This window comes from Eptesicus fuscus, chromosome 2 (assembly GCF_027574615.1).
Source record: "Eptesicus fuscus isolate TK198812 chromosome 2, DD_ASM_mEF_20220401, whole genome shotgun sequence".
Taxonomy (NCBI): domain Eukaryota; kingdom Metazoa; phylum Chordata; class Mammalia; order Chiroptera; family Vespertilionidae; genus Eptesicus; species Eptesicus fuscus.
Window position 1 is genome coordinate 109,621,028 of NC_072474.1, and position 24,874 is coordinate 109,645,901.

Sequence of the window (24,874 nt, forward strand, 5' to 3'; positions counted from 1 at the left end):
AGAGATGAAAGATAATTTTGAAAGGCATTGGGGTCAGAGGAGCCTGGCTGAAGAAACCAAGTTCTCCTTGTCTCAGGATCCCTTGTTTTTTATTAACACAAATTGTCCTAAGGTTAGGTGGAGATATGCACTTCAAAGGGTAGGGTTTCATACAGAAGCATTGTCAGATTGGGGAATTGCCTGTGGCTGTTCAGGTGTTTGGCCAGTAGGAGGCAATAACATGTAGATTAACATGCCCTGAGCTGTCTGGCAGCAAACAATCAATTTAATGCATCCTTTTCAGGTTTGGGGAAATGTCTTTAGCCATTCCAGCAGGCAATAACATATGTGATCAGCCCTTGTTGAGTCCCCAAGTTCCATCAATCTTTTGATGAAACTCTTGCAATTATGACATGCTGGAACTGGCTTCCGGCAGTGGTCTGTTTTATTTTCCTTTGGAAGGTTCCAGGGGTCTTGCCAATTATCACTGTTAACTTCTATATTCCTAATTTCTAATACAGTGCCAGGGACATGGTGGCATTCCATAAATATTTGTGGAAGAAAAGAGTGACTGACTGGCTAACTGACTGACTGAGGGACTGAGTGAGTGAGTGAGTGAATGAATGAATGAATGAATGACATGGCATATCCCATGCCAACTAAAAAGCCACTCTTTTATTAACAGAGAAACTCTTCTACTCTGAATTTTGATTTTGCCATAAAAAATAAATCCAATATGAGTCTTCCTTTAGATCTATATCACACTGAATACAGAACCAAAGCATGCATTTAAATCACTTATATCTAACTTTTTATGATGCCATTGAGAGTGGTGTTCTTTTTGCATTTGCAGTTAAAGGGTAGAACAGATGGTGAAAATTTAGTTTCAAGTGATGGGCCCATTAAAATAACTTATACTATTGAGTGATTGTTCATACTAATGGCTCCATTCATTATATTTGAGTTTGCAAGCTCCAAAATACTTAGTCTGAGAATAAGACTTCAGGAAATGTTTGCTGTCTCGAGAGATTTGCTGGATTAGGACTGTGAACCCTCAAACCCTACCCTTGAAAGTGAGGGCTTGCTGGAGGCTTCCCTACATAGGATGCTTGTTTCATGGAGCACCCACCTTACGAGGAACCTTTCCTGGAAGAGACCTGGTGTTAGGAAAGAAGGTTCAGGAGAAAAAGTGTCAAGCACCCTTGAACCACAATTTTTTCTCCTTTTCTGTGTTCTATGAGACTGGGTTCAACTAAAGATTTTAAGAGTTACAAAAACAACTGCAAAGACAGGATGACGGAGGAGAAACAACAAATGTCAAATCAGGGTCTGGATAAAAAGCAGGCTTAGAATCAGCTGCAAGAGCTCCTTATCACCCATCTAACACCAAGGAAGTTCCCACCAGGAGCTGGGCCACATCAAGCCCTTTCTGTCTACGGTACTATCTCATATGCATACCAATTTGGTTGGCTGAATGGTGGGATGGAATGCATGCCCTGGACTGGAAACCTGGATATTGAGTTCTGGTAATAAATGGCTGTCAGCAAGTGCCAAGTGTTAGATTCTATGCCAGGGAATTCAGATGCAACAGCTAATCAATCTTCTCAACAGCTCAGTGACATAATTAATATTGTCTTTGTTTTGTAATTGACAAATTCAAGCATGCCCAAGTTGCCAAGCCATGCAGTGGCAGATCTAGGATCCCAACCAAGCCTATGTGCAAATCATCGTGTTTAGCCCACAAAGGGCATGGGTGGCCTTAGAAGGCTGAGGAGTCAATGGTAAGTGAGAAGTGTCCAGGTCTTTAGGAAAAGTACAACAGAAAGAGAGAGCTATGGCAGCCAGAATCAAGGGAGAGTTTTCCAAAATGGCAGAGGCTTGGAAATACTTAGGTGCTGATGTGAGGGAGACAAGAGAAGGGAACACTAGATAAGAGAAGGATAGCTGAATAGGGAGGAGATAATTATAGGTGCCATAGGGCAAGGGTGTTGAGTAGGTGAGAGTGGAGAAGAGAGTGCACAGGCAGAGTACATATCCTTGCAGTGGATCATGGGAAATTTTCCTGAAGGCAAAGCTGTGAGGATAAACCAGCAGGCAAGGAGGTAAGAGACATCAGTTCGAGTGACCTTCATTGTTTTTAGGAAAACAGAAGGCAAGTCTGTGAACTGAAAAGGGGATGATGACTGGGTGGGAGCTTTCAGGAGAGTGGAGAGGTTTGAAACACTGCAGAGAATTGGAAAGAAAGCTGACTTAAGAAATGCACGGATGTTGCCAGGCAACATTGAACACCCAGGTGAGGTCAAAGAACATAAACTCAAACACACGATAGCCCACGCTGGCATTGGGCAACTTTACGTAGTAGTGGTCAGGAGCCCGGTGGGGAAGAAAGCTGATTCATTGCTCGAGCCAAGAATGACCTATGACTCTTCCTTCTTTCTTGGTCTCCAGCAATCATCAATCACCACATTCTGCTGAATCCAGTTCCTTAAATTTCTCTTGAAAGTGTCTATATCTCTCCACACTTGAGATCTTTGTCCAAGTTCAGGTTAACATCACATCTCTCCTGAACTATAGTGACAACCTCTCTTCAATTCTGACACTACCCTGAGTAAAATGATCACATTCAAAAATCCCTCAATTCCTTTTCTTTTCCTTGGGATAATATCTAAACTAAACATCCCTGGGCTTAACTCTCACCAAGCCCAGTTGACCAACTTACTAACCACACTGAATTTCCGGCAGTTTCCCACAGATGCCTTGGCTTTTCTTGACTCTGAGTCTGTGCCTGGCCCCTCTCCCAGGAAACATCTCCCTCCAGTTCTTCAAGGTATAAACCCTTGTTTCTCTTTCAGATCCCATAGGAGACCTCATTTCTTTCAGTAAGTCCTCTCTGGCTTTCAAATATGAATAGATGCCTTCCAATATCCTCTCATTAGCACCTCTACTTTGCCATCATAGCCTTATCACCCTTTGTCATAATAGCACATTTCCTTGTCTGTCTCCTGCCATTCTATTTTGAGCATCATGAGACACAGGTGCTGTATCTTGTTCACCAATGGGTCCCAGCAACTCACACCATGCCTGCAACACAGAGCACATTCCATAAATATCTAGTGAATATCATTGAAAACCAGACCTCTAACTCCTGAATCTTTCCCACTAGACATTACTTTTTTTTTTTTTTTCCCTGCAAAAAGCTTTATTGTTTCATTTGGTCCAATGCATGTGAGAGGGCTTCAGGGTGGTTAAAAGAATGACGAGTAGTTTCAGGAAGAGGCTCAGGTAAAAGCCAGAGACACCAGGGGAATGCAGAGGGGCCTCTGAAAGGCCTCTGGGCTCCAAAGGCTCCTAGTCATGCTTGAGGGTGAGCCTTTTGAAGAGATACTCGCCTAGCCCAGCCTGGGGCCAGCCAGCCTGCGGATATTAGTCAGGTGGTCACCCTTTTCTTGATCAGTTTCTTGACCATTTTCTTGATCAGTTTCACCTCCTCATCCAGGAAGTGGTTCTCTGTGAAGTAGTCACAGAGATGAGGGTCTGCACGGGTAGAACCCAGGGCATGCAGCTCCAAGAGGGCCTGGTTCAGGTTCTTCTCCAGATGAGCTCTGCCCACTCATCTTGGGAATGTTTCAGCACGTCCTGGAAGAGAATGCACTTGTTCTGCAACTTTCAGAGATGCTCAGCGCCCTCACGCTTCTTCGCCAGCTTGTGGAAGAAGTGCCCCACACCCTTGAGAGTCACATCATCATTGTTGAAATAGAAGCCCAGAGAGAGGTAGGTGTGAGGGGCCCACAGATGCAGGTTGACCAGACAGTTGACCGCAGCTTCCACCTGGGTGGTATGATTCTGATGAAATTTGAGAGCTCATGGTTGTTCAGCAATGAGGAGTTAAGGTAGAAAAAACACCGGTGTGTTGGCTGGTCTTGGAGGTGGTTCTGACGGTGGTGACTGGATAAGATGCAGGAGGGTGGTTGGAGGCTGGAAGAAGGGGCGTCCCTGGGTCTGTTTCATCCAAACACTATTGAAGCAAGAGACAGATCCGGGACCACCGAGGCACTGCCCCCACTAGACATTAGAATCTGTAACACAAAAGGTTAAAAACATGGCACGCATATATTTGTGAAAGGAGATTTATTCATGACAAGCTAATGAGCCAACCACTTAGTATCATTAAATAGGCAGCATTCATCCCAATGGCCTGAAAAGAGTCTATTTTGATGAAGAATGTGCCAGGTTTCTTAACATCAATGCCAAATTATCTCTTAATTAACCACAGGTACTGTCAATAGGAAAGTCCAGTGTTGATTATAAATGAGAATCGAGATAGAAGAACTGCTTCCTCTAGGATTTAAAAAGTATGCTGTAGCTATTACATAATCAAGGTAGTCTTTGAGTAACATTTGTATAATGTCTAATCTGCTGTTAATTCTACCCAGTTTGGTTTTTCATCTCAGACATTATAATTTTTATTTCTAAAATTTTGATTTGGGTCTTTTTAAAATCTGTTCTATGTCCCTACTTCAGATGTTCAGTGTTTTCTCTAACTTCTTAAATGTGTGGAATACAGATATAACTTTTAATGTTTTGTCTGCTAATTCTATCATCTGTGTTATTTCTGGATTAGTTTCAATTAATTGATATTTCTCTTAATTTTGGGTCATATTTTCTATCTACTTCCCATACCTAATAGTTTTTAATTGAGTAACAATAGGGTCAGTTTTTCCCCACTATTGATGCACTCTTATTTATGAATGCCTTGGGAATTATGAGGTCTCCCACTTTGGCTATTGGGAACAAGCACCAATCCCCTCCCTATTTATGTTCTGGACACTGTTCCCTCTAATCCTTTGGGTGTTCCTTTCCCTGGTCTTGAATGATGTCCTCACAGGCATGAGGAAGCCAGGGTTGAAAACTTGAACATGGACGGGATGAATTTCTAGGACTGCTCTATAGCTGTGATCAGGAATGTCTTTCACTGTCTTTCTGTTGGATTCCCTGTCTGCCCCCTGCCATGTTTTCCTATTTCTTGGTGTAGTCCCCGTTTTGCTGAAATACATCTTCCATTAGCTTAAAAAAAATGTATGGAAAATAAAAAATTTTAGGTTTTTTTTTATTTTCTAATGCCATTCCAAATCTTGCTTTTTTACCTCAAAAGTTTAATTCTTCTCATGTTCACTGGCAGTCTAAAATTTCTTGATGATGTGTCTTACTGTGTGTCTTTTTTTATTCACTGAAATGAAGATTACAGGGTGGGGGGCCCTGTGTGTGAAGAGTAATGCCTTTCTATTTTGAGAAAGTTCTCTGTACTATTTATCTAATTATTCCCTCCCAATTTTTCTTTTTATTATTCTTTCTGGAGTTCCTACTTGCCTGATATTAGATGTCCTAGATTGATCCTCTAATTTTTATTATCTCTTCTTCCTAATGTTCACCCCTGATATTTTAGTTCTAGTTTTGAAAAGATTTTCTTGTCATTTCTAGCAATCTTTCTATTTAATTTTTCATTTTTAAAGTCAGAGTTATTTCTTTCTTATTGCTCCCATGTTAAGTCACCCTGTTCTTTTTCATGGATTCAATATCTTGCCTTCTATCCTTAAAGATGTTAATAATAAAATCTTTCAATGTTCTTTGCTGTCTAAAGTCTTTGTTTCTTTTGAGTTCCTTTTTCTCTGCTTTTAGCTCTGTCTCTCATGTTGGCATCTTTTTGAAAATTTTCAAGTATCGAGTGATACTTCGTATCTGAGAATGAGGCACTCAAGCATGAGTGGAGTCTCTGTGCTGGCGAGCCTCAGAGGTCATTAGAGGCAAACTGGATTTGTCACTGGGAGACCTCTACATGGTCAGGATGTCAGATCTGTAGCAGTTTTCTTTTGAGTAATTTCATTTTTCCAAAGAAGAATCTTGTGATGCCTGTGTGTTGCTGATGGGGAAGGAGGATGAAATAGCTCTGGCTGATGTCAATCTAGAAGCAAGTCAGGGAGTTGGGAATACCATGTCTCAGCACTCAGTTCAGTCTATAGAGTTAGTACCTCTGATTTCAACTTAATGCCTCTATCTCCACTCCCTTTTCAAGGCCTGAGACAAACCCTTCAGTCCTATAGAGGAAGCAGCGAAAGATGGAGGTTTGAGGTCTACTGTTCTGCATCAGACTTTCAATCATTTCCTGTGTTTTCTTCCTTGGTCCTCACCTTAGCCTCCAGTCCCCAGATTTTCTTGGGTTCTCTTGGGTAAACACATAATCAAGTGAAATTGGGTGCATAAGCCTTGGGGATCTAGATATTCATTATTGAATAGAACTTACCTGGCTAAATGGAAACCCTGAGCAAAGGCCTGTGGCTAGAGTATGTTCATGAGAGGGAGAATAGTGGGAGAGAGGTTGGAATGAAGACATGAGTTACATAATGTGAGGGTAGTTGGGCCAAAGAAGGAGGTTTGGTTTCAGGCCCCTGAAGAGCTAACTTCCTTTTAAGAGCTCCTGCCTTCTGGTAGGACACTGGGTATGAAAAGGTCATGAGGGGAAGCAGAGAGACCAATTAGGAAGGATGTTTTGAGTAAGATGGAGGCTTGGATTCTTGGGCTGGGAGTGAAGAAGGAGAAAGGCATTTCAATCAGAGACATACATACTTAGGAGATAAAATTGACATGAACAGCACTTTGCTGATAGATTGGATAAGAAAGTTGAGATAAAAGGAGGAATGAGGGATGACGCATAAGTTTTTATATTAGATATTGATGAGGAATTGTGGCACCATTTATTGAGATGGTAACGACAGATTGAGTGACAACGTGGAAGTGAGGATAGATTGGGATTTCAATTTACACTGATCCACAGCATACCTGGAATAGAAACATACTGGTACAGAAGTACAGGCACCATCTCCCTCCTGCAGATTGCCACCAAATGATGGGTCAGCCTTCCACTTACTTTGCACAGAGTGAGACCAGTGAAACGGAGCTCTCTGTGAACTCTAAATAGGTGGAAACGAGTGAGGTTTAAATGAATATGTTCTCCAGGCTCCTGCGGGTCACAGAGCAATCACCCACCCTGAAGTATGACCGTTTCCCCTCACATTTCTAATGCCATTTCAAGGATACCTTGCATCCAGTTCGGAGCTGCCACTTTTTCCAGCTGGATTTCTTTTCAATTCAACCCAATTTTAACCCTGATGCTCAAGTTATTTTTTCCCATTATGTCCATCAATGGAAGCAAATCATTCCATCTTGTATAAATGCAGGTATTTTCCTCTCTTCTCATTTTAGATGAAAATCTGCTTTCTTCTTCTTCTTCTTTTTTTTTTTTTTATCAGCAACACCATCCCTCTTGGTACCCCGCTGAGTTCCTCACAACTAGCCAGTTCTGTTCCTCATCTCCTGTGCTCTTTCCTGTTCTTCCTTGGGAACTCCTGCCGTGATGTTTTCCCACATAATCAAATTATAGGTCAAGCTCATCAAAGAGATAGCACACAGGTACATTTCTTATGAACATTTGAACTGATGCAGAAAGTAACACATTCTCTGTTTAAGTGGGAGCGCTGGTAAATAATGATGTGCTTTGATAACAAAAACTGAAGTAAGGAATCGAGCTGAAAAGAATGCCAATGAGCCGCATGAAACTAAAAGGCTGTACAAATGGACATGGCCATCACCACCATTTTTGTGATGGTGCTTGGGTACTCTATAGCATATAAATTAGTCTTACATGCTTTATAATTCATTGGTTTTCAGAAATATCTAATTAGCCATTTGTCTGGGACATGAGTTACAACTGTTTATCCTAATTTCTCCTAAAATATAAGATATATTTGCTGGTTGACTGGCATACTTTGTTATGCATAGTACAGTTTCTGAGGTTGCATGGTATTTTCCTTTGTGCTTTTCCTGTAAGAGAGCATGAAGTTGGGTAAAACCCTTGCCAAAGCTGCAAGCCTCTGGGTTATGGCTGATTAGAGCTCGTGACTTTGCTAGAAAAAAAAAAAAAATACTGCAATTGCTCCTAATAGCACACACCAAGCAGTAGAAAGAAAAGGCACCCGAGTGTATGTTAGTTTTCTTTTTACTTACAAAATAAAAATGTGCTTTTGAGAAATGGTGTGCACATTTCTTAAAGGTGTGCACAAACTCTCAAAGGTTTGCACATTTATTTCTCTTTTACTAAAGATAATTCATTTGGATTAAAAAAAAAAAAAGCTTGGGGAAAGATGCTAATATCTTATTTCAGACTAGAGTGCCTATGATGCTTGCCCTAATACTTGAACCACGTGACCTTAGAAACCTGCCACCAGAGGAGTACATTTCAGGAACCAATTTTTCAAGAGGTGAACAAGCCCCTTTGGGAGTTGATCTGAAAGATGACAGGTAGAAAGTGACAACTTTGTGACACCCTTTAAGCACGATAAATGGTTTAGATAAACCCAACACTTATACTACACCCAGGCTTAGGATCATCTTTAATCATTCTAAAATCTATCCGTGAAAGGTGTTCCTGGGTGCTTTTGAGTTCAGGGAGGTTATAACCAGGGATTTTCTGTCATCACAGCATGCCACGGGACAAGTAAGCCCACAAGATATATTTGCTGGTTGACTGACATTCTTTGTTATGCAGAGTACAGTTTCTAAGGACATGGAACTCTTTTTAAGGAAGCAAAAGAAATAGCATCTTCCTGCCCTCCAATTATCAGTATGAGACTAGCATCTTTCATTTCCCTCAAACATTGAGTCACTTACACTGCTTATGTGACATAGGAGCCACAACAAACTCTTCCAATTACTTCTCCACCGGAAATGGTCACTAGTTCCTTCATGCCCAGGGCTTCACTGCAGCCAAAGGCAGCTGGATGAGCTGTCCACATATCATACCAGGCTTGACTCCCAGATTCCAGGGTTCCCCCATGGCCTTGACCAGGAGGCCTGTGCAATATTGGCAAGATACAAACATCATCGCACTTGCCCTAACTCCCACATCTCTGGAGTTGGTGTAATTAAGACATTAAACTCTAGCATAGCTAAGTGTGCATGGAGAGAGGTTCATTCTGTGAAAAGTACAAGTTACCCATGTATTAGCACATACATGTTGAGCACTTGCTATGCGCTAGGCACTCTTCCAGCTTAGCAGTTTCAGCAGTGAACAAGAGGCAAAACAAAATAAATACATGGCATCATATACACAAACAAAATGATACAGGGGACAGGGTGAGTAGATAGAGTAGTCCAGGGAAGCCTCTCTGAAGAGGTCACTTTTGAGCTGGGAGATTTACAAAATGAAAATGAACCAGATGTGGGAAGAGCTAGGGAGATAACAATAAAAGCAGGAACATATGAGACAAATCTCTGTACGGAAAGAAATTCAAAGGAAGAGTCAAAGAAGAGCTGAGGGAGGTTCCAATAGTATATGAAAAAAAAATATTGACCACGGTTGAGCTATCTCAGCCTTCCCATGATACAGATATGAAAACATATATGAAGGTTCAGAAAAAATAATTTTCTAAAGGCCACCTAGCTTGGGAAAGATGCATAAAGTTGACCTTCCTGAACACCAGCCAGCTAAGTTCTTCCTTCATCGTGATGCCTCATTTATAAACGTCTACATGTCCAACATTAAACTTCCATCGATGTTCAAAATCTGTAACATGATACCAGCAAGAAGACAGATAAAATGATTTAGCTATGAGTTGGGAGAGTAAAGTAATCAGATGCATAGTAAATAAAGTCTTACATTCAGGGAACTACCCAGTCAGTCTGGATTCTCAAACACCATAAAAACAGTTCTAAATGTTAAAAAAAAAAAAAAAAAAAAAAAGATGTCATTCGGATGTCATTCAAAAAAGGATGGAAAAGAGAATGATGGCTAAGATGGCTCTAAAATAGTTGCTTCAATCTTGTCAAAATGAAGGTTTCAAGGGAGGTCTTATGAATAACGCGGTGCTGGAAAAAATTCATTAGATATATATTACGAAAAAATATGGAAAAGGCTCTGTTATGCCTAGCAAAGTCTGGGTGGGCCTGTGGTGTGGTCCATTCAGTCCATTCGCAGGAAGCACACAGTATTCCTGCTTGCTGGGCAGGAGCCTGCCAAGAAGACTATGGCATGTGCTTGCCGTCCATCCACACACACTCAGGTCTCAGATGCTCAAGAGACAGTGCCCTCCACCCTGGACTATTGTTTTCAAGTCTCTCTGACCTCCCCTGAGACTCCTCCTGAGAGCTCAGCTTCATGCTGCCTGAGTCCGGTATGGTCAAGGCCCACCATCTGGTGAGGGGGAAGATGGCTTGGGTTAGAGTCTTCCAGAGCCTTGTTGGGGAAGCTTCTCTAAGATCAGTAAGACTTCCGGGTGTTAATAGTGTGCTGTCTTACTGAATACTGTGGATACATTTTTCTGCTAAAGGATACTCTCCCCTTTTCACTGAGGATGAGAAATGGAAAGAAGGAAGAAATGACAAGGATGGAGAACCTCAGCCTGCCTCCGCTGCACACGTCACCCTCCAGAACAGCTCAAGGAAGCTTTTCCCTAAGGCCTTTGGGGTTCTAGTTCTGTCCCTTGCTAAGGCATTGCTTTTCTTTCAGAATTTTCTCCCTGCTGGTGCATCTGATGGAGGCCTGATCCTGCTTGGGGTTCAGCCACCATGAATCTCACCGTCCATCACCTGGGAGGGAAAGGTTGGAGACATTTGTACCAGGATCCCCAAGAATCGATCTTATGCAATTCTCAGAAATTGGGTTCCCTTTGTGTAGGACCTGCTTCCTTTCCCTCTGGCCAAATTGACAGAAAAGGATACAAGTGGCAGTCAAAGAGGTAAATTGTTAAGACTCTGTCTTTTGAACCACATCCCACAGTTTGACAATAAAGCTGCTTATTTTTAGAATGCCAAAAGAATTGTTCCGGCTCTGCCCCTGCAGTTTCAGTAATGGCCTTGGGCTCTAAACCCTGACCTTGAAAAGAAAACGTTTACATTTAAATGCTCAGGCGGAGTGAAGACTATTCTATCCCGGGGAATTTCCAACAGGAGGCTACGAATTCAGAAGGGGCTTTTTCCTTTCTTCCGAAAGAAAGGCCTAATCCGTGGGGCTTTCAGAGTGGCAAAATGAATCTCTTAACAGTAATTGTGCATGGGTTCTAGCTGTGAACTTGCAGAAAATCTGAAATTTCACACAACCAATCCTGTTCCGGGGATTTCCCCACTGATCACCAGGAAAGAGAGCCTCTGGAAGGACTTGGAGGAAATCGGAACATACAGGCCCTTTGGCGAGCGAACTTGCTAACAAATCACCTTTAAAGTCATCCCTTCTTCTCAAACACATACAGGGTCATGCTCTGTCAGACCAGCCTGGAGTTCTGCAGAGGCCCACGGGCTCGAGAAGACAGACCGTGTTTATTGCTGAGATCTTAAATCTGCCTAGAAAGGCACTCTGGTGTTATTGCTCGAGTCCAGCTGGAAAAGGAAGGACTCAGAGTGGCTCCATTGCTGACTCAGGTGGTTGGATGGCAGGTCAGGTGAAAGATTAGGTCCAGTCTGACCCGTGGGAAAAATGATAGTGGATGGAAGAAATAGGAGGAAGCTTTCAACTCCACTGGGGGTGGGGCGGGGGGGGGTACGGGGAAGGGGGTCCTCTCTAATGCTTAGGACCGTCTAAAGCTAGAATGAGCCAGATTCAAAGGCCATCATCAGCTGGTCACTGGAGATGCCCAAATGTTTTTGGGGAAGCTTGGGCATCCTCTTCCTCACTGGGTGCTGGGGGTGGTGTCCTTACAATTATCTTGAGAAAAAGAAATTTCTGAGACTTGCACAGGGGGATGAGTGATTTTTATTTGCATAGAATTACATCTCTGGGTTTCCAAAGTCCCATTTCCCTTCTTAGTCCAGTCATAGGGGAAGTGTAGCTGGGGTTTCAGTAAAGCTATAAGCAAAGCCAGTGTCCGGAGTCTCCATTCCATGTTGCAGCTGGGTCCAGTTCAGCATCAGGCTAGTTGCAGTCCATTAATTCATTATGTGCAGGGGCTCATGACCATGGGTCATGTGGATGAATGCCAGGAAACAGGAGCGAGAGAGTCCTGCAAGCCAGAAGTCAAATGCAACACACCAAGAGAACAAACTCCTTTGTTTAGAGGATTAAATACCCTAAATTTCTTGTCCTTGCAGTGGCCATCCCCATTCTGGCCAATGACCTGATCCCAGGTGTGACTAACAAACAAGTACCTTCCTGACATCACCCCAACTTTTACTGGGTATGCATCTATTCCCCTCCCTGTCTTGTCCTTTCCCCCAGAGATCTGCAGGAAATAGACTGGTGGCTATCTGGGGAGTATAAAGCTTTAGTTTCTTGGTGAACTATCTAAATGACATGCCTATAATATTTGGCTTTCCCTTTGCTCTTTCCTGTTATTAATGACTAGAGGCCCAGTGCACGAAATTCGTGCACTGGGGGAGGGGGACGTGTCCCTCAGCCCAGCCTGTACCCTCTCCAATCTGGGACCCCTCAGGGATCAGGCCTAAACCAGCAGTTGGACATCACTTTCACAATCTGGGATTGCTGGCTCCCAACCGCTTGCCTGCCTGCCAGCCTGATCACCCCCTAACCACTCCCCTGCCAGCCTGATCGATACCTAACTGCTCCCCTGCCAGCCCGATCGCCCCCAACTGCCCTCCCCTGCTGGCCCGGTCACCCCCAACTGCCCTCCCCTGCCAGCCTGGTCACCCCTAACTGCCCTCCCCTGCTGGCCTGGTCACCCCTAACTGCCCTCCCCTGCCCACCTGGTTGCCCCTAACTGCCCTCCCCTGCCCACTTGGTCGCCCCCAACTGCCCTCCCCTGCTGGCCTGGTCGCCTCTAACTGCCCTCCCCTGCAGGCCTGGTCCCCCCCCACCCCCCCAACTGCCATCCCTTGCTGGCCTGATCGCCCACAACTACCCTCCCCTGCTGGCCATCTTGTGGTGGCCATCTTTGACCACATGGGGCAGCCATCTTGTGTGATGGTGTGAGGGTCATTTGCATATTACCTCTTTATTATGTAGGATTAGTTAATTACAATGGCATCACAAGGAGCTGAATCATTGATGATATAAAGGCAATCCTTTATTGACAAGCCCTGATACTGGCTTTCTCTGTAGCCTTGGGCTGGCCTCACAGAGTGGCCCATGCTGGCCTCACAGGAGCAGCTTTGGGACATGAGCTCCATGAATGGGTCAAGACAGAAGCACTCACTTCTCTGGGGTCTCTGACTCTTTAGGAATTTCTCTATGTTTCAGGACTACTCTATTAACTCATTTAAACTGCACAATGACCTAAAGAATTAAGTACGCTTATCATTCTACTTTATAGATGACAAAATGGGACACGGAGGTTAAGTAATTTGCCCAAGGCCACAGATCAATCAGGTGACAGAGGAAGGAACCGGGGCTGTCATTTTCTAGAGTCTACTCTCTGAACTCTTCTGCCTCAGAATGACCTCTGACCCCAGCTGTGTGACCACCACTCTGCTGTATCTGCCTTCCTTACCAGGGCTTGTTCCCTTGACAGATCAGGACTCTTCTGGTGTCAATTTTGTAATAGCAATATTCCCTCTGCCCCTGTCTAGGATACAAAACAAACAAAAAAACAGGTTATCCCTTTTGGTTAATAATAAGCCTTTTGGTCATTATATTTTTCAAACACACCTCCCTAGAAACACATACAGTACCCATCACTAATGAATTCAAAGCTGAAGGAATAAAGGTTTAATATCAGCAGAAACACACATTATCACAGTTGAATTGCATGAATATTATCAAATCAGAAAGAAATGAGGCCAAAGCAATAGATGTATTGCTTTTGTGTCTTTCTTTATTGATTTGTTTGTTTAGAGAGAGAGAGAGGAAGGAAGGGGAGAGAGAGAAACATGATGTGGGAGCAAAACATCAATTCACTGCCTCCTGCACACACCCCCTACCAGAGATCGAGGCCACAACCCGGGCATGTACCCTGACTGGGAGAAAAACCAGCAATCTTTTGGTGCACAGGATGATGCCCAACCCACTGAGCCACACTTGCCAAGGCTACTTTTGTGTCTTAATTTTATGTTTATTAAGCAATTCTTGGTTAAACATTAAAAACAAAGAGAATGATGATATAATAGTAACACATATAGTTCTGTGTGTCCAGCACTAACCTACGCTCTTCTCTTAAATTAACTAATTTAATCCTTGCCAAACCCAATGAGGAAAGGTAGTATATCTATTCCCATTTTTAAGAGAAGTAAACCAAGATGCAAAGGCCTTAAGTCACTTTCCATTTCAGTACCTGAACCAGAAGTCCCACCAATATTGCCAGGTGAGAGAAGATGGTGGCCCAAAACAATGTAATTTTGAAAGAGGTGTAGGAAACAAGATTAATTCAAGCGACATCACAGAGGAATAAGCCAGCAACACTGGAAATGAGTGACAATGAGTAACAAATGAGAAGACTCAAGCACAGACAGCTTCTAGGCTTCTGGTCAGCACAGATAGGACAGACTTCCGTATACTTCCTCCCACCCCTTCAGGACCTGGTGTTACTGTGGTACGTTTGTTACATTGATTAGCCAATATCCATGCATCATTATTAACTAAGGTCCATGTTTTATAGCATGGTTCACTCTGTGTTGTACATTCTATGAGTTTTAACTCATTTACAATGATATGGGTTCACCAGTACTGTATCACACAGAATAACTTCACTGTCCTACAAATACCATGTGCTCCACTTATTCTAACCTTCCTGTCCTTCTCACAAACCCTTGGCAACCACTGGTGTTTGTTTGTTTTTTGTTTTTTTTGCTGCTTCTATAATTTTGCTTTTTTAAAATATCATAATTGGAATCATATAGTGCATAGCCTTTCAGATTGCTTTCTTTCCCTTAGCAATATGCATTTGTTTTCTCCATATCTTTTGGTGGCTTAATAGCAAATTCCTTTGAATGACTTTATAATATTTCATTGTATGGATATACCACAGTTTATACATTCACCTATTGAAAATCATTTTAGTTGCTTCCAAGTTTCAGCAATAATGAGTAAAGTTGCTTTAAATTTTATTTACAAGTTTGTATAGATATAAGTTTTCCATTCATTTGGATAAAAATATCAAGGAGCATGACTGTTGAATCATATTTTAAGAGTATGTTTAGTTTTGCAAGAAACTGCCAAAGTTTCTTCTAAAGGGTCTTTGACCATTCCCACCAACATCAAATGGGAGTTTCTGTTGTGCCCATATCTTCAGCACTTGGTGTTGTCAGTGTTTCTAATAGGCTTGTTGTGGTATCTCATTGTCAATTTAAGCAATTCCTTAATGACATATGAGGTTGAGAAGTTTTTTATATGCTTACTTATATATCTTCTTTGATCAGGTTTCTGCTAAGGTAGTGTGCTAATTTTTAAATCGAGTTCCTTGTTTTCTTATTTTTAAGTTTTAAAAGTTCTTTGTGAAGCTTGATTACCAGTCTTTTATTAGATAAGTTACCAGACCATAACTTATCCTTTTACTTTCTTAAGTGTCTTTTATAGAGCAGAATCTTCTAATTTTAACGAAGTTCAATTTATTAATTTTTTTTCATGGATTATGCTTTTGACATTGTATCATAAAAGTCATCACCAAACCCAAGGTCACCTAGATTTTCTTCTGTATTATCTTCTAGGAGTTTTGTGGTTTACATTTTATATTTAGGTCTGTGATTCATTTGAGTATTTTATCTGCTCTCTTAGGGGTGGTCAGAGATTGTGATTTACATTTACAATTACCGTAATCTAAGTCCACTTTCACGTAGCACTATACCACTTCATGGGTAGTACATGGAGCTCATAGCAGAATACTATCACATTCCTTATGATACTGCTGTCATTCATCTCACTTATCCATATGCTATCATCACCCAATGCATTGTTCTTATGATTGTTTTTTTTCTTATGATTGTTTTAAGCAAAACAGTTACCTTTTAGATTAAGAATGATAAATATAAAAGATTTTATTTCACCTCCATATTCCTTCTCCATTACTCTTCCTTTATGTATATCAAAGTTTCTGACCTGTGTCATTTTCCTTATCCCTGAAGAACATCTTCTAAAATTTCTTACAAGGAGTTCTGCTGATGTTAAATTTTTCCAGTTTTTATCTGAAAAAGTCTTTATTCCTCCTTCACTGATGGAGGGTAATGTTGCTGGATATATAATTCTAAGTTGGTGAGTTTGGGGAGAACACTTTAAATATTTTACTACTCTTTCTTCTTCTTTGAATGGTTTCTGATGAGAAGTCTGATATAATTCTTATCCTTACCCCTTCTATGGGTAAGTTGCTCTCTTTCCTTAACTTCTTTCAAGATTTTCTCTATGTGTGTGGTTTTCTTCAGTTTAAATATGATAGACCCAGATTTTTATTTTTTTGGTACTTATCTTTCTTGGTGTTCCCTATGCTTCCTGGATCTATGGTTTGATGACTGTCATTAATTTTGAATAATTCTTGGCTATTATTTCAAATATTTCTTCTGATCTGTTCTCTCTTTCTTTTCTTTCTTATATTTTCATTATATAGTGTTACACCTTTTTTATATTACCCCACAGTTCTTTAATGGGGTTTTTTTGTTGTTCTTTTACTTTTTACATTTTATTTTTGGGGAGTTTTTATTTACCTACTTTTCAGTTCACTGGTTCTTTCCTTGGTCATGTCTAGTCTACAAATGAACCCACCAAAGGCATTCTTCATTTATCACTGTTTTTATATATTTTTGTTTATTTATTTCTAGTATCTCCTTTGGATGCTTTCTTAGAAATCCCATGTCTCTGTTTACATGTCTCATCTTTTCTCTATGTTGGCTATGTTTTCCTTAATATATTAATTATAATTATTTTAAATTTCCTGTTGGATAATTACAACATTTATATTGTATAAAAGTGGTTCTGATGAATTTCTTGTCTTTTCAGAGTGTGCTATTTCTTGCTTTTGGCATACCTTTTAACTTTTTGTTAAAGGTTGGACATGTTGTATCAGGTAATAGGGACTGAGGTAAAAAGACCATTAGCATGATGATATATGTTAGTCTGGCTAGGACTTGGGCTATATTTAATGTGTGTTGTGGTTGTAGATGCCTGAGGCTTTAAATTCCTCGAGAGTAAATCTTTTTATATTCTCTCTTTACTTTGAACTTCCCTATGTACTCTTCCTCAGAAAGAATTTGTGTCTTGAAGTTCTTTCAGCTGTAATTCACTGTTACATTGGAACTCTGCTGGTATGGAGAGAGAGAGAGAGAGAAAGAGAGAGAAAGGGCATTCTGTAATTTTCTGATTAAATTTCAGCCTTTTAGTGGCCTTAGGTCTAGAAGCTGTAACCTTCACATCATTTCTTCAGTGGAAAAGCTATTCCCTGCTCCCTGCATCTATCCCTGACTACAGCATTCTAAATCCAGTGCCTCAAAGCCCCATTCCCTGATCAAAATGAGTTTTTCTCTCCATAGGAGGATCAGAAAGGCTGGAATAGGGAGAAATTCCATTCTTTCATCTGGAAAGGGCTCCAGTGAGTCCTTTCCGGGAAGAAGGCTCTGGCTTATTTCACAATGACTGCCATAGCTACAAGGAAGTTTTTCTCAGATCCCCATCATGAGAACTTGATTGGATTCCTGGATGAAAAGTCTGTGAAAGTTTGGGGAGCCCCAAGACGGATGAGCCCAGCAGTTTCTTACCGTCACCAATCCATATTCCATGTCTGGAAATTTGTTACACTTATCATTTAAATGTTCTTATCATTTTATAGCTCCAGTAGCTTCTTTCTAGGTAAGCAAATCTCTGACTTGCCACATGTTGAGGTGGCAGTTTTCCCTGAGTTTACACTTCTCTGTTGGGTCCAATCTTACTTCTCTGATGGGTCTAGGAAAAGTCATTGACTTTCAACTCATCCAGTTTTTTCATAAAAGAATAGGAATGATGGCTTCTAAACTCTTTTCACATTTGAGCTAAACTCAAAGTCCCTACTTAATGTTTTTTATGTTTCTTATTTTAATGCATTTTCATTGGATATTTCATGTGATCCACAGAAATCTTTGGGGGCCTATATTTTGCTACACCTACTTCTGTGAAAGTTCCAAGCAGCAAACTTTGATTTGCTCTGCAAGGGAATAACCATGGAGCACCTGGCCTCCAGCTATATCACACACTTCTTGTTTCCTAACCTGGAGCTTTTCTGACACAGCCCTCGACTCTCTGTGGGAACCCATGCAACATTACAACCTTGAAGCAGCGGAGGGTTAAGCCTAGAGATCATTGTTAGCTAATAGGGGAGAGAAGCTGATGGATAAATGTTTTTTCCTTATGTATTCCAAGGAGACAAGAATTTCAAAATTCTCTCAGAAGATCCTGGTGAGACAAAACACCAGTACCCTGCAGCAATGGCTAGTTCAATAGTTCATTTTTGTATTTGCTTCCCTATCTACTTTTCAGTTTCTGCTCCCTGGAATTACTTTCCAGATGAAAACCCACAGGCAAGTCTTTGTCTCAGGCTCTTCTTTCAGTGAACCCAGACTAAACAGAAGTTTATTTAAAAAGAAATTCTAGAGATGACATTCAGAAGCTCAGAAACACACACAGCTGATCATTCTCCTTCTAAAAGATAGTCTGACAGACGCTGAAAAGCTAAGTGAAATGTGAGTGTTCAGCCTCTTATCTTTGCAGTTGGCCAATTAGGCAGCATGCTGGGTTTTTTAGGAGGCATCCTATATAATAAAAGCCTAATATGCTATGTGTCTGGTTGTCAGGTCATCTGTTCAACCAATCAAAACGTAATAAGCTAATGATATGCTAAGGGCGCTCAACCGCTTGCTATGACAAGCACTGACCACCAGGGGGCAGACAGTCAACCAGTCATTATGACACTCACTGATGACCAGGGGGCAGACACTCAATGCAAGAGCTACCCCCTGGTGGTCAGTGAGCTCCCACAAGGGGAGTGCCACTCAGCCAAAAGCCAGGCTCATGGCTATCAAGGGTGGCGGCAGTGGCGGGAGCCTCTCCAGCCTCTGTGGCAGTTGGACATCCCCCGAGGGCTCCCAGACTGCGAGAGGGCACAGGCCGGGCTGAGGGACCCCTCCCCCGCCCCCCTGTGTGCACAAATTTCATGCTCCAGGCCTGTGTTTTTATATGAAGAATAAAGACCACCCTAGCTAGTGTGGCTCAGTATCCTCCTGTGCCTCAAGTGTTGCAAGTTTGATTCCCAGTCAGAGCACATACCCATGTTGCAGATTCGATCCCTAGTCCAGGAGCATATGAAAGGCAACAGATCGATGTTCCTCTCTCATGTTGATGTTTCTCTCACTCTCTCCCTTCATCTCTCTCTAAAACCAATAAAAATAGAAGAACAAGACTCTCCTCCTACATAAATCTTGGATCAGAAAAGCCAAGATCTGCTAGCCAATACCACACAAACTTTAGCCTGGAACAGCTTAGAATTACTGAAAGACACACTTGAAAAGACCATGTACCCATATGACAGAACTTACTTCAGCTACTCAACTTGATGAATAAGTACTAAAGACTTTAGTTTAAGAACCAGCACATCAAAAGGAGGAAGCAGCAGCTACAATCTTGGCCAAGTCTGGCACTAGAAGTACCAAACCAGATCATTTCAGTAAAGGAGGAGAAGACCCTTTTACCAGTAACTTCTACAAACACTCATCCCATGAGTCCCAGCATTGCAGGTGCCTATGACCATGAACCTCTAAGCCAGGAATGGGGAAGTCTGGCTCATGGGCCATATAAGGCCCACAAAATCATTTGGTCTGGCTCTGCCAAGGCATTAGGGGTGAGTTAATGAAATGTTTGACCAAATATAGCAGGCTAATTTTGAAGTTGATAATTTTATATGGCCCACGAATGATGCTATAAATATCCAAATAGCCCTTGGCAGAAAGAAGGTTCCCCATCCCTACAAGCCTTCTGGTATCAAGCAACCTGGAGAGGCTGGTACTTATGTGTGAAATGCATCATGGGATTCTCAGCCTCATGATCTCCAACAGATATGTCTGGGTGACCCGATCTTCCTTGGGCCTCTTAGATTAAAATCCTGGCTCAGTCACGTTTCTCACTCTGGGCATGTCCAAATAAGAGACCATCCTCATTAGAGAGACAAATGACAACTTGTAAAGCCCAATATCTCTAAGCAAGGCTGAGAGCTGGAACCATAGAGAGAGAGAGTACAATTCGGAGGTTGGTGGGTTTTTCAGAAACGAGGGTGTTATCAGATGGGTTGGCCTTTAGCTGTGGTTGCCTGTGTGACACTGTAGCTTTCTTGATGACTGTCAGCAGTGTGGCTGCTGATGCAAAGTGGTTATTGGTCAGTTAGAGCAGATTTAAAACCAGGTCTGGCGGTTACTTGTTGCTTTGGCCAAAGAACAATGAGCCTTTTCCTAGGAAGATAGGAACTTTCTACCCTCCCCAAAGCCATCTGTAGAAGAATGAAGATATTGTCACAGATGCTGTTTATTAAGTGCCTACTATGAGCTAGTAGCCATACACTCTTTTGCAACTACTCAACCTGACCACTGTAGCACAATAGCTACTATAAAGAATAATAAAACAAATGAATGTGGCTGTGTTCCAATAAAACTTTATTTACAAAGATAGGCAGTAGACTGGATTTGGTGTATGGGCCATCATCTGCTGACCCTGTTCTGGATTATCTTTCGTGATAACTGTGGCGTGCTCTTTCACCTCTCCCAGCATCTAGATATGCTGTTCCCTCTGTCTGATACACTTTCCCTTCCCCTAACATGCTTTCCTCCTACTCATCCTTCGGTTCTGAACTAAAGATCACTTCACTGGGGGAAGGCTGTCCACACCTTTAGACTATCAGATCTCCTGCCCTGATATGCTTCGCAAAGGTATTTCCACTTTCCTAACCCTTTTCACTCTTCATTGTAATTGTGTGTCTCTGTGTCTTTCTTCCCTGACGCTGTGAGTCCTGCGAAGGTAGGAATTAGGTTTGTCTTCTGTCCCATCTGATCCACAGGGCGTAGCCCAGTTCCTTCAGCATAGTGGGTGCTTGATAAATACAGGCGGAAAGAATGAATGATGTTACAGAGAGCATCTAAGACAAATCTTGACCACTTCACGCCGTGTCTACTCTATTTTACAATTTTTCCTAAGGCTACTTTGTTTCCAAGAAATGGATTCTACGCTTGTATATTTTGTTAAACTCACAGGCAATTTGGTCTCGATTTCATAAGGTAAGATTCAAAATGAGGAAACGTCTGTGAAATTCGTGTTTAAGGCACTTCCATTCTCTCGCCGCTATTTCCCCGCAATAGTGACCTTTAAATTTCTCCTGAGTATAAGTGGGGTTGTCAGAACATCAGGTTACATTATGCAATGCGGCTATTTGTGCCTTTTAAAGGCGATGTAAGTTCCAACGTGGCCTGCACGGCGGGAAAGCCACCCTGGTGATGTTCTGGAAACCACGGCGGCCGGGATTGAATCTGGAAGTGGGTCAGCAGTCAAGGAGGCACAGGCTTCTTGGAAATCAGTTTCACTGGAAACAGGTCGTCATTTATCTTCCAGAAAATACGTAACCCTTGGCGCTTGCCTCTTCAGGCAGCTTGGAGCGAACCTTGTGTTAGAGGGAGAAGCCCGGATTGTGCTGTGGAACTAACTTACTTCCCTCTTGCAGAGGCGATGTGTGCAGGTGTATGGGCCCCTGCATTGCATTTCGGAGTCTGATTGTCCCACCCAATCTGAGGCTGAGAGGGCTCCAGGGCTGGAGGGCAGCTATTCTTCCTGCACATGGGCCATTCCTCTACCCTTTTTGCAGCAATTTGATCAGCTGCCCCCACCTTCTCATTGATCAACAGCTCAAAGGTTGAGCTGAGCAGGTCCCAGAGACACTTGCAGCTCGATTGCTTCAGGGTAGTTTCGGAGGCAGAGCTGCTGGAGGGCAAGCTGTGTGGGGGTCGAGGCAGGAGGGAGAAGGGATTGAGCCCCAAAGGACGAGGCAAGGGCTTGTGCACGTGCAATTGCCTTGTGAGAAAACAAAGACCTCTTGCTCTGCTCCCAGTCCCAAAGAATATGCTCTCAGCCGAAGTCTGGGCAGAGAGATGAGAAGCAAACAGTGCAGACACACGGAGATCACAAATGAAAAGGAATTAACATAAAGCCTAGCTTGCTCCTTGGGGAACCCCAGTGTGGCAGTAATCAGAGGACACATTCCTGGGCTTTTCCCCCACCCCGTCCAGTTTAAACAAGGGCCCCACGTAGACTGAGGTTTTAAAGCTACTTGTCTGCAGGCAGAATCCTCTAAGAAGAAATATGGTTGGGCGCTGACTATATCCCAGGCGCTGTTCTGAGTGCAGCTCGTGTATTAGGTGGAGGCATGTGAAACTGACATCCTTCTAAGCCAAAAAAGGCTGAACAGCAGCAATTTCCAGTTTGCATCTGTTAACTCTTTAGATTTTTACAAGAATCCTCTGAAGACTGTTGTTTTCTGGTGTGATAAGGTCCAGCTGGGTTGTAAACTCACATCTGCCACTCGGATCCACGTGCCTGGTTTTCCTGTAAAATGGGGCGGATACTACCACTTGCTGCATAGGGTTATCAGAGGACTGCTAGTAAACGAGTTAGTGACTGTGACAGTGCCCGGCACATAAGTGTTCAGTAAATATAGGTCATTATCATTCGTTCTCCATAAAGTGATGATTAAGGTCTTCATTCTAGATATACCCTTTGCAGTGACATCTGATTTTTTTTTTCCCTTTCAGTCACTTATTTCTTCTTCTTTTTCCCCTCTCCCTCCTCCTCCTCCTCCTCCTCCTCCTCCTCCTCCTCCTTTTCTTCCTCCTCTTCCTCCAGAAAATAAGTAACCCTTGGTGCTTGTCTCTTCAGGCAGCTTGGAGCGAGCCTTGTGTTTGAGGGAGAAGCCCGGATTGTGCTGTGAAACTTCTTTTCCTCTTTCAGAGGCGATGTGTGGAGGTGTACAGGCCCCTGCATTGCATTGCAGAGTCATTTGATTGTCCCACCCAATCTGAGGCTGAGAGGGCTCCAGGGCTAGAGGGCAGCCTCCTCCTCCTCCTCCTCCTCCTTCTCCTCTTCCTCCTTCCTCCTCCTCCTACTTCTTCTTGCTCTTCTTGCTCTTCTTCTTCTTCTGTGATTACACCCCAACTTTCTCTTCAGGTGACTTGCCCTCCTCTGGCAGGGGCTGTCAGACAAAGACCCTTGCCTCCCCTGGCTATGGAGTTGAAGGTGAGCAGATTGCCACCCCAAATCGTGCCTCTTTGAGATACTGATTATTTTAAGAAACAGAAGGCTCAGAAATAACCTCTGACCTTCCTCCTGACTGCCTAAAAGTATTTAAATGAGAACCTGCTCCAGGAAAGGAGTTTGCATCACAGATAACTGCAGTTGAATATGAACTCAAGTGAGATGGCAGGGAGGAACCTAGTAAAGCCTGCGTGACGCAGTCCTCTCTGGCTCCATTACTAAAGATGGCCCAGCAAAGATTTGTTTACCAAACATTGTCTTTTCCATCTCCATGTGCATTGTCTTCCTCCCCTTTGAAGTTCCAAAGTACAACTGAGGCATAGTGATAAGATTTACCGGAGCAAAAACAAAGGCCTGCCCTCCAGTGCCCAGTGTCTCGCCCACGACCAGGCGGCTCAGCTCCAGCTCGCTGCAGAAGAAGCCCTGGGCCTGGTGAGCGTAAGTGCCCACCTGGAGTGTCAATACCCAGAACTGCAATGCCATCACCCTGGGCTTCTGGTAGCCCAGCACAGTCTCTGCTCCCAGCTGCGGTCCAGCTGGTAGGCGCTACCCTTCAGCCTGCCCAGCTGCTCCCCGGAGGAGACATGGGAATGAACTAGTGAACCCTGAGCCTTTGCTAAACTTCGGTTATATCTCCCAGGGTTTGAGAAGGGGTAAGCTTTCTTTTAAACTAACCAATCTTCCTAATTCTTTTCGGGCTTGTGCTAGACCCTCCTTCTAACCAATCCCTTTGCCGGGTCTTCCGGGGGGTTTTTGCCCTTATCCTATCGATTCTTTTCCCAGATTTTCCCAGGCTAGACTCCTCCCCTTGATGGTTGCCATTTTGGCTCTTGCCTTGTCATCTGGCTTCTGCTGCCCATGCCCCAGCAGAGAACGTTCCCCTTTACTGGTTGTCCCTTCACCACCACCATCCCCCCCCCCCCCAATAATCCCAAATAATGGGCCAGTTGTCCCCCAGGAGATTGGAAAGCCAGCTCTTTGGGTCCACTGGGGGATTAAGTCCCTTCGGCAGAGGATGTGACAGTCCCCTGGGGAGTCTGTGAAGCCAAAGCTTCCTACTTAGTCAGGCTTAATGTCTGATTCCATTTGCTCCCTTCGCTTATTAATAACTAGCTAGCTAGCTACACTAACCTTCCCAGTCACTGGCTGTGCGTCCTTCAGCGAGGCTCTGAACCTCTCTGTGTCTGAACATCCTGAGTGTAAAGGGGAGTGGTTTTGAGGATCAAACAAGATGATGGAGATATAAAAGCACTTTGCAAGCTGGTTACGTGCCATATAGATGTAAAATTGTATTATGATGTGTTTTGGCCAAAGGATACATTTTGACTCCTCTTCTTGGTGACTAATTTAAGGCTTTTGTTCTATTTCTACATCATCAGAATAATTCTTTTAGAAAACAGGTTTTTAAGTGAAAGTCCCAACGAAGCTGCACCCCAGGATAATGAGAGTCTTTTTCTTGAAAGCAATACAGCACCTTGATTTCATAGCATTTCCCCTTCATTCCCTTGCCAGGCCAATTGTGGCTGGAGCTGATGTCCTTTGCTTTTCTGATCAAACTTCAAGCTCCTTTCTCTCCTTGAACTCTTATTTCCCTCCTGTCTTTTCCAATCTCACAGTTCCCCAAGCACCAATAAATGCCAGCAGTGACTGCACACAGTCTTATGA

General features: G+C 42.9%; 1 pseudogene; it reads right to left on the reverse strand.

The window, feature by feature from the left end:
* Positions 1–3,317: 3,317 nt before the first annotated feature.
* LOC129150575 (ferritin light chain-like) lies at positions 3,318–23,692 on the reverse strand (annotated as a pseudogene).
* Between the last annotated feature and the right edge of the window lie 1,182 nt (positions 23,693–24,874).